General features: G+C 46.9%; 1 long non-coding RNA gene across 1 annotated transcript; it reads right to left on the bottom strand.

The window, feature by feature from the left end:
• Nucleotides 1-1354: 1354 nt before the first annotated feature.
• On the bottom strand, nucleotides 1355-4946 carry LOC125521639 (uncharacterized). The gene is made up of 2 exons (XR_007289337.2): nucleotides 4362-4946; nucleotides 1355-4281 (listed from the first exon to the last, which is right to left on the bottom strand). It is a non-coding gene; the product is annotated as an uncharacterized LOC125521639 (long non-coding RNA).
• Between the last annotated feature and the right edge of the window lie 5451 nt (nucleotides 4947-10397).

Genomic DNA, 10397 nt, shown 5'->3' with positions numbered 1-10397 from the left:
TGAGAAAGCATTTGAAACGAGGAAAAGGGATATGATCAACACCAAAAGCTTGATTTGAATCCACCGGAGAAGATAAAAGAAATGAAGAATGATGAACTTGAAGCTCTGTTAGTATCTTCCTGAGAATCACCGGATAAGAATATTGACGGAAAAGAATGGAGAGACTTCACATCAATAAGATGGATACTTGATTAAGAAATCTGAGTCCTCGAAGAAAAAGGGTGGGAGGGCGGGAAAACAAAGGCAACTTGGGGGACAGATGAAACGAACAACGTTGGGAATACCGAGAGGTGATCTTGCGGATGTTGAAAATGATCGGATCCACTTGAAGAGGAACATGCCGGTTGAAAAGGATTGACATGACAATCCGATTATCATGAAGGATTAGTATTCACATAGAAATATGAGAATTCCGCTTAGGAAAGGTATGGAATCAACACTTGACATTGAAGCAACTCGAATACCACAAATAAAAGAAAACAAAGAATTGGCTTGCAGAATAAGCCGGAAACAAACATATGATAGATCCCATATCGTATCATGTGTCTGTTGGAAAGATATCCTACGTGATACATGAATTCCCACTTATAAAATCCTGAAACTTTCTGGTTATGCAATCAGGTGTTGGGGATACAGGGGAAGCATAATATCTCACCCAAACTAACAAATCCTACATCCAACTGTATCCATCCTTCAACACATAACCAAGAAACCTTCGGAAATCATTTACCTCAACCTTCGAAAAGCATCCATCATACGAGTTATGGCAATACTCCCGAACTCCCGCCCCAGTACTGGGTGGCGTCGAGGTTATCTCACCAACAACTGCATAAAAGAGATTTTCGATGTCAGCGAACTCAGGTATTCCAGAACTACATCGATAAAATTGTGATGACAACACCTCAGAGCTCAACTCCCCGGGAACTGCCACAACCCCTAATTGTCAGGAGGCACCAAGAACAATGTTCTCGTCACAAAACCATCGGAACGATTCCAAGATACCCGCGTGATCCTAAAAAAAATTCATGAAATTTGAGAAGAGAAGAGTCAAAACTCTACGTCAGGAGGCCTCACCAGAGCGACGAAGGGACTGAGGAGTAAAAAGAATCCTACTCTCCGATATATATATATAATCCTAAGACTCAAAACATTTTGTTCTAGACTCAACAACGTCAACGATTTGATCAAGCAAGGGGCTCCTAAGTCAGGGAAGGCTCTGATTACCAACTTGTAACACCCACAATGCGACTATATATCCCACGTCTCGGAGCACGACTTAGAGGCATAACCGCATAGTAGGCATGTCGCAAGAGGGGTAATCTTTACACATCTCATGTACTGAATAAGAAAGGGATAAAGAGTTGGCTTACAATAGCCACTTCACACAATACATAAAATATAGCATTACATCATCCAGAATACATTCAAGGTCCGACTACGGAACCAAAATAAAGAGGGACAACCCCTAATGCTAGATCCCCGATCCCCCCAACTGGGCTCCACTACTGATCAAAAGGAAACGAAACAACACAATGAACACGATCTTCATCGAGCTCCCCTTGAGCTCAGTTGCGTCATCTGCACTGGTATCAACGGCACCTGCAACTGGTTTTGGAAGTAATCTGTGAGTCACGGGGACTCAGCAATCTCACACCCTCACGATCAAGACTATTTAAGCTTATGGGTAGGAAAAGGTTGGTAGTGAGGTGGAGCTGCAGCAAGCACTAGCATATATGGTGGCTAACATACGCAAATGAGAGCGAGAAGAGAAGCATAGCACGGTCGTGAACAAGAAGTGATCGAGAAGTGATCCTGAATCTACTTACGATCAAGCATAACTCCAAAACCGTGTTCACTTCCCAGACTCCGCCGGAAAGAGACCATCACGACTACACGCGCTGTTGATGCATTTTAATTAAGTTAAGTGTCAAGTTCTCTACAGCTGGATATTAACAAATTCCCATCTGCCCATAACCGCGGGCACGGCTTTTGAAAGTTCAAAACCCTGCAGGGGTGTCCCAACTTAGCCCATCACAAGCTCTCACAGTCAACGAAGGATATTACTTCTCCCAGGACGACCCGATCTGACTCGGAATCCCGGTTACAAGTCATTTCGACAATGGTAAAACAAGACCAGCAAGACCACCCGCTGTGCCAACAAATCCCGATAGGAGCTGCACATATCACGTTCTCAGGGAACACCGGATAAGCTAAGCGTACGGGGGCCAACATAACCCAAGTTGCCAAGGGACGGCCCCGCACGGTGCTCTAGTTTGGACCAACACTCAGAGGAGCACTGGCCCGGGGGTTTAAAATAAAGATGACCCTTGAGTCTGCAGAACCCAAGGGAAAAAGGCTTAGGTGGCAAATGGTAAACCAAGGTTGGGCCTTGCTGGGCAAGTTTTATTCAAGGCGAACTGTCAAGGGGTTCCCATTATAACCCAACCGCATAAGAAACGCAAAATCAATGAACATAACACCGGTATGACGGAAACTAGGGCGGCAAGAGTGGAACAAAACACCAGGCATAAGGCCGAGCCTTCCACCCTTTACCAAGTATATAGGTGCATTAATGAAATAAGAGATATTGTGATATCCCAACAATAATCATGTTCCAACAAGGAACAAACTCCATCTTCACCTGCAACTAACAACGCTATAAGAGGGGCTGAGCAAACCGGTAACATAGCCAAACAACGGTTTGCTATGACAAGGTGGGTTAGAGGCTTGACATGGCAATATGGGAGGCATGATATAGCAGGTGGTAGGTATCGCGGCAAAGCAATAGAGTGAACAACTAGAAAGCAAAGATAGAAGTGATTTCAAGGGTATGGTCATCTTGCCTGAGATCCCGCAAGGAAGAAGAACGAGTCCATGAAGACAAACGGATGAAGTCAAACGAATCCTCACAAACGCGACGTTGTCGGAACCAACCCAAAGAAGCAACACCAGAAAGAAGCAAACAACATGGTAAACTACCATCACACAAACATGGCATGATGCACAACCAAGTATGATGCATGTCCGGTTTAATATGCATGGCATGGCAAGGTGCACAAACAAAACAACAAGTTAAGTGGAGCTCAATATGCAACGAGTTGCATATTGATGAAACACCACAACAATTATTTAGTTTTCTCTCATTTAGGTACTCAACAATATTAAATGTTGGTTAGCATGGCAAGGGGTGAAGCACAACAAAACTACCTATCTAGGCAAGTTTAAATGAGGCCGGAAACATCAAACAACGATTCCGGTAAACCCCCACATGCAAATTTTAGAGTTGGTATTGTTCTGACCTAAACATAATTTTAGAGTTGTTAAACATGCTAGATGAGTGCACCATGTTAAACTAGGCATTTTTCCACCCCATTTACATATAAAGTTTATTAAAAACCAAGTTACGGTTATTTAGTTATGAAATAAAGCATTTTAACATGGCATAGGAGCAAATTAATGCAAACAGCAAGTTAAACATTTTAAACATAGATGAAAGTTGCAAATTATGAAACTAGACAAAATTCTAAGCATTTTTCATATAAAGTTTGTTTTATTCCGATGCACGGTTAATTAGTTAGGATATGCATGAAGTTTAGGAGCTAAACTGTAAAACTACAATTCCCTGGATAATTAGGAAAATCGCAGATCTGTAAAAAACATATATGGGCCGAATCAGAGGCTGGCCCAACAGTGGAAAAAAAGGAGGGCGCGCAGCTGGCCTCGCCATGGGCCTCGGCCCATTCGGTGGAGGAGGGAGGCCGACAGGGCGGCTTGGGTCGGTTGCTGGGCCGGCTGCGCAATGGGCTGGGGAGGCGCGCTGGGCCGGGTGATCTGGAGGCAGAGGCACGGTCAACGGAGCGGCTGGATCGAGCGGGACTTGGCGCTGCGGTCGTCCTTGAAGCAGAGGAAGCAGATGCACGATGGCGCCGGGGACATTAAGGAGGTGGGCTCCGAACGGTGGGTCGAGGGACTTGGGGCGGAGGAAGGAGGTCCGCCGGCGGCGCGAATCTCTAGGGCGTCAGATCCGGCCGGCGGAAGCCCATCTCCGATGATGGTGGCGCTGGCTGGTGCTCCTGCAGGGCTCCAGCGACGAGGCAATGCGGCGGCCACGGACTTGGCGAAGTAGGGGAGCTCAGGGACGAGCGGGACGCGGGGATGGACGTGGGAGGACGGGTTCGTCCGTCACCCGGCTGGCCTGGTGCAAACGGCGGCGAGGGAGCTGCGGCCAACCATGGCGGAGGTCGACGGGAGGCGCGGCCATGGCTTCGGGATCCATGGTTCCTGCAGGTCCAGAGAGAGGGGCGCGTGAGGGAAAGAGGAAGAGGAGCAGGGGAAGAAGAGGGAAAACAGGGCTGGCTGACCTGGCGCTACTGCTCGCCAGTGGCTCGCGGTGACGGGAGGCGCACGGGAGGAGCGGCGGTGGCCTCGATCCGGGCGGGAGCGGGGTCTGGTGCCCGAGCGGCTGCTGTGCTCGTGCAGCCCGCGTAGCAAGGAGGAGAGGCTGCGGGTGGTGGCGAGAAGGATCTTCATGGGGATTGGGATGGCTGGGATGGATTGGTCCGGTGGGGAAAGCGAGGTGGAGAGGTGGTTGGCTCGCGGTGGATCCCGAGGAAGAAGAGGACTGGCGGCGGGGGTGAGGGGATTTGTTGGATGGGACAGCTCCTAAATTTTAGGGTTTTGTCTGGTTATAGGTAGGGGATTAGATGTTAGACTATTTGGTCCCTCCGATAAAAATCGGACGGTTCGAGATTAATAGGTTAGGTAGCCCAAATAAGAAAACGGAAATGTTTTGTATATGTTTGGGGATGATCCGGACCCAACGGTGATGACTGCCCGGGTCGGGTCCGGGACAGCTTTCGGACGCGCGCGCGAGGAGGGTCCGATGCACTGTGCAAATAGGGGTAGGCATGGGCCTAGGTGGACTGTGGAGAGCGGGTTGGTCTAAGAGAAGAGGGGAAAGATGCAGCACGGCATGATTTCCAGAGACCGAAAACGTCCGACGAAAAGACCGGCTATACTGCCGTAATAGTTATCCGTTGGGGCATCAAACAGAGTCCAAATGTGATGAAACTTGACAGGCGGTCTATCTACACTATAATAAGACCACACGCCACCTTTCATCCCATTTCGAGAACATTTTTTGCCACTTATAAAATAATATTTCGGACGTGCCGCGGGCGCGTGCAAGGGTGTCTGCACTCAGAACGGACAACGGAGAGAACGAGGAGACCGGGACGGATGCAAGTTTTGAAAACATGATGATGCAATGCACATGATGGCATGCTAAGATGCGACACGCAAGCAAATGACAAGGCAACAACAACGAATAACTGGAAGACACCTCGTGCAGCGGTCTCGGGGCGTCACAGTGCTTTCACCCCGGAGTTGTGCAACGTTGTTTGGCCCGACAAGTTCAAGCCAGATCTGCCTCAGCGCTATGACGGCAAGCCTGACTGCTTCTTCTTGAGCTTGCATTGGTTTTTTCCTTAAAGAGGAAAGGGTGATGCAGCAAAGTAGAGATAAGTATTTCCCTTAGTTAGAGAACCAAAGTATCAATCTAGTAGGAGACAATGCACAAATCACCAATACCTGCACAAACAATCAAATAACTTACACCCAACGCGAAAAGGGGTTGTCAATCTCTTCATGGTTACTTGCAAAAGTGAGATCTGATAGACACAGATGAAACTAAACAAACGATAAAGTAAAAAAATTTGGGTTTTTGGTTTATAGATCGGAAAGTAAAAGATTTGCAAAAAATAGTAGATTGGAAACTAATATTGTGGAATATAGACCCGAGGGCCATAGGTTTCACTAGAGGCTTCTCCCATGATAGCAAATAATACGGTGGGTGAACAAATTACTGTCGAGCAATTGATAGAAAAGGGCAAAGTTACGACGATATTTAAGGCAATGATTATGAAATATAGGCATCATGTTCGTGTCAAGTAGACCGAAATGATTCTGCATCTACTACTATTACTCCACACATCGACCGACTCCTGCCTGCATCTAGAGTATTAAGTTCATGAAGAACAGAGTAACGCATTAAGTAAGATGACATGATGTAGAGGAATTAACTCAAGCAATATGATGAAAACCCCATCTTTTATCCTCAATGGCAACAATACAATATGTGCCTTGCTGCCCCTACTGCCACTGGGAAAGGACACCGCAAGATTGAACCCAAAGCTAAGCATTTCTCCCATTGCAAGAAAAACCAATCTAGTTGGCCGAACCAAACTGATAATTCGAAGAGAATTACAAAGATATCAGATCATACATAAAAGAATTCAGAGGAGATTCAAATAATATTCATAGATAAGCTGATCATAAATCCACAATTCATGGGATCTCGACAAACACACTGCAAAAGAGTATTACATATGATAGATCTCCAAGAGCATCGAGGAGAACATGGTATTGAGAATCAAAGAGAGAGAAGAAGCCTTCTAGCTACTAGCTATGGACCCGTAGGTCTGTGGTAAACTATTCACGCTTCATCGGAAGGGCAATAGAGTTTATGTAGAAGCCCTCCATGATTGAATCCCCCTCCGGCAGGATGCCAAAAAAGGCCCCTAGATGGGATCTCACGTGTATAGAAGGTTGCGGCAGTGGAAAAGTCTTTTCGTGGATACTTCTAGTGGTTTGGAAATATATGTGAATATATAGGCAAAGGAATTAGGTCAGGGGAGTTACGGGGGGGGCATAAGACAGGGGGGCGCGCCCTACCCCCCTAGGCGCACCCTCCAGCCTTGTGGCCACCTCGTGGCTCCTCCGACTTGGTCTCCAAGTCTACTGGGTGTCTTCTTGTCCAAGAAAAATCATTGCGAAGGTGTTATTCCGTTTGGACTTCGTTTGGTATTCCTTTTCTGTGAAACTCAAAAACAAGGAAAAAACAAAAACTGGCACTGGGCTCTAGGTTAATAGGTTAGTCCCAAAAATAATATAAAATAACATATTAATGCATATAAAACATCCAAAACAGATAATATAATAGCATGTAATAATTAAAAATTATAGATACGTTGGAGATGTATCACTGACCCCGCGAGGTTTCTCCAGCTCTACGAGCTAAGCATCGAGGCGGCGAACGGCAACGACAAGGTCATGGCGAACTGGTTCCCATGGCCATTAAGGATGGTGCGCGTTCTTGGCTCCTGATGTTGGGGAGCGTAGTAATTTCAAAAAAATTCCTACACACACGCAAGATCACGGTGATGCATAGCAACGAGAGGGGAGAGTGTTTTCCACGTACCCTCGTAGACCGAAAGCGGAAGCGTTAGCGCAATGCGGTTGATGTAGTCGTATGTCTTCACGATCCAACCGATCAAGTACCGAAACCACGGCACCTCCGAGTTCAGCACACGTTCAACCCGATGACGTCCCTCGAACTCCGATCTAGCCGAGTGTTGAGGGAGAGTTTCGTCAGCACGACGGAGTGGTGACGATGATGATGTTCTACCGATGCAGGGCTTCGCTAAGCACCGCTACAGTATTATCAAGGTGGACTATGGTGGAGGGGGGCACCGCACACGACTAAAAGATCAAATCAATCGTTGTGTCCATGGGGTGCCCCCTGCTCCCGTATATAAAGGAGCAAGGGGGAGGTGCGGCCGGCCAGGAGGAGGCGCGCCAGGAGGAGTCCTACTCCCCTAGGAGTAGGACTCCCTCCCTTCCTTGTTGGATTAGGAGAAGGGGGGAAATAGGAGGGAGAGAGGAAGGAAAGGGGGGGGGTGCCACCCCCCTCTCCTTGTCCTATTCGGACTAGGGGGGAGGGGCGCGCGGCCCTGCCCTGGCCGCCTGATGAGGACATCAATACCATTGTTACACCCACAGCCCCTACTGTTACATATACTGGACCAATTACTAGAGCTCGCGCACGCCAATTAAATTACCAGGTACTTTCGTTTCTTGGTAATGATTCTAATGTTCATGAGATTATGATGCTGCCTAAATTGGATACATTTGTTTTGCTTGCAAATGAAGGGCCTAGCTTGGAGAAGGATGAACATTGGAGCAAGAACACGCATGGAGTTGATGGCATGCGCAAGGGGATCAAGAACGGAGTTACAAGTGATGATTTCAGGACTTTGAAGCCGCCATAAGGAGTGCATGAAGCCTTGGACGAAATATACAAGATGCCACTTCATAATATTCGTCCATAGGCTATTCTAGGTGCTGCGTCACCTTATTAATGGGCCAGGCCCATGTAATTTCGAAATACTTAAGTATAGGCTATTTTTAGAGTCCGTATGTGTGGGGAAACAAGAGTTAGGGTTGGTTTCGGACCCCACCCTCAAGGGCCACGAAATTCCCCCCTCTTCCTCCATATATACAGCCCTTAGGGCATCGTTTAGACTTTGGGTTTTGTTTAGATTAAACGTTCGCCATAGCTGCAACTTCGCATACTTCGTTTATGTCCAACGACCAGACCAAGACGTCACAGAACCCCACCTTGATCAATAAAGCTTTCATCTTATATTCGCAATATCCAGATTGCAATCTCAGTTTCTTGCTTGTTCTTCGTTTGCTCGCAGGAAACAGACCCTCGTAGTCAGGTTGATCGTGCTCCGGCGTGGTCAATAACCCTCGGAAGTTGGTTTAGCGATTGCTAAGGCGCGACGTCTCGCACGTTCGTAGTCGGATCGTCAAGGTCAACTCCCACAGAAAACGATAGCCACCATCTCATCGAAACATCGGGCACCTTAGCCTCTATCAAGTGGTATCAGATTTCCAGGTTGCTCGGTGAGATTTTACAGTTTTTCGTAGATTAGATCGAGTCTGTTCTTCATACCTACAGTCCACGAAAAAGCCAGAAAAAAAAATTTAGGGTTAGTTCATCATATCCGAACCAATCTGAGCCTTTGTATAATATTTTTAGGGTTTTTGCTTTGTTGAATTTGCGGTTGCATCGTCGTGTCAAGTTGCTGGTCTTAGAGTCTAGTCTTTTAGAGTTTCGAGTTCTGGTCACAAGTTGTCACGCCGCCGCCGCACCATCATCATCGCCCATCTACCACTTTTGCTTATCCGCCACCGCTCTGAATCCATATCCATATACCACCACCAATCCGTATCCATATACCACCATCAATCTCTATCCATATACCACCACCGCTACCATATACCACCACCGCTGCCATATACCACAACCATATATCCACCACCAATCCGAGTTCTTCTCATATTAGGTTTGTTCTTGAGATCAATCTAAATTCCGAGTCGTGTTTCCTTGCCTGCGTAGGTCTCGGAAAAAAAAAGAGTCTGGAGACCCCCGGGCAGTTTTTAGGCCAAAATTTTCACGGGCAAATTTTTTTTCCCTATCCTATTTTTAGACTTTTCTGAGTCTTTTGAGCCACGTGCCATCATAGTGATTTTTTTTCGCACTTTTTCGTCGTCGCTCCACTGATTTCCGAAAAAAAAGTGAATTTTTTTTTCGTGCCCATCCTATCAGTTTGACGATGGAAGAGTTTTGAGACACTCGCCATTATAGTGATTTTTCGCAAAAAAAATAGGAGCGCAAAAAAAAGAGAGCGAAAAAAAGAGAGTTCCAGAGTGTGCTTTTCCCTTATTTACGTGCAGCGCCGTGATTTTGTTAGTGTTCTAGGCTCGCGTCTCTAGCACGATCTAGCCTAGGACCAGCACAGTACCGTCGTTGAGCGTTTATTCAACTTTGCATCTCTGAATTGATTATTGCTGACCCTTTTTGCTACCATACTATAAGCCTTCCCAGCTCCACATACATCTACGTCGTGCGTTTGACTCTCCCTGGCAATCGCTCTATCCAAGCTTTTGAGAGTTTTTGACTACAACGGTTGCCGATCACCGCCTGCTGCTGGGTAAGAACTGGTAAGAATTTGAGATTTGCTTGACGGATTTGTGACACCCGCCACCACCACCACTTGTTAGTAGTCTGTAGGATCATATTCTTGTGTGTTTCTATTGCTGCTAACCATGCCAGGATCACAAGCCGACGAGACTGACTGGGAGAACTTGACGAACAAGGAGCTTCATGATACATTTCAGCAAATGATGAATGGACAGGTGCAAGATGTGATAAACAGATTTGAAGAGGCCATGGAGAAGATAGATGGCATGGAGAAGACGTTTGAAACAAAGCTCGATAACAAGTTTGCTGAATTGCTGTCGCGTTTTCCACCACCACCACCGGCTGCTCCTGCCGCACCTCTGCAACAACAGCAACAACACCGACTACCTCCACGTCGGGAAACAGCCCTCCGCCGAGCAAGCCGTGTCCCTCTTCAGTCGGGCCAAACTGCTGGTGCTGCTGTTGATACTTCTGTGGCTCCTACTGCTGATGTGGAGGAGGATGCTTATGTGGGAGATTATGAGGATGAGGTTGATCAAAATCAGAACTACGTGCCACAAACAGCACA

Source organism: Triticum urartu, chromosome 7A, assembly GCF_056163025.1.
Source record: "Triticum urartu cultivar PI428250 chromosome 7A, HENAU_Tu73, whole genome shotgun sequence".
NCBI classification, from domain to species: Eukaryota; Viridiplantae; Streptophyta; class Magnoliopsida; order Poales; family Poaceae; genus Triticum; species Triticum urartu.
Note: the sequence above shows the minus strand (reverse complement) of the source record. Positions and strands in the feature narration are given on the sequence as shown.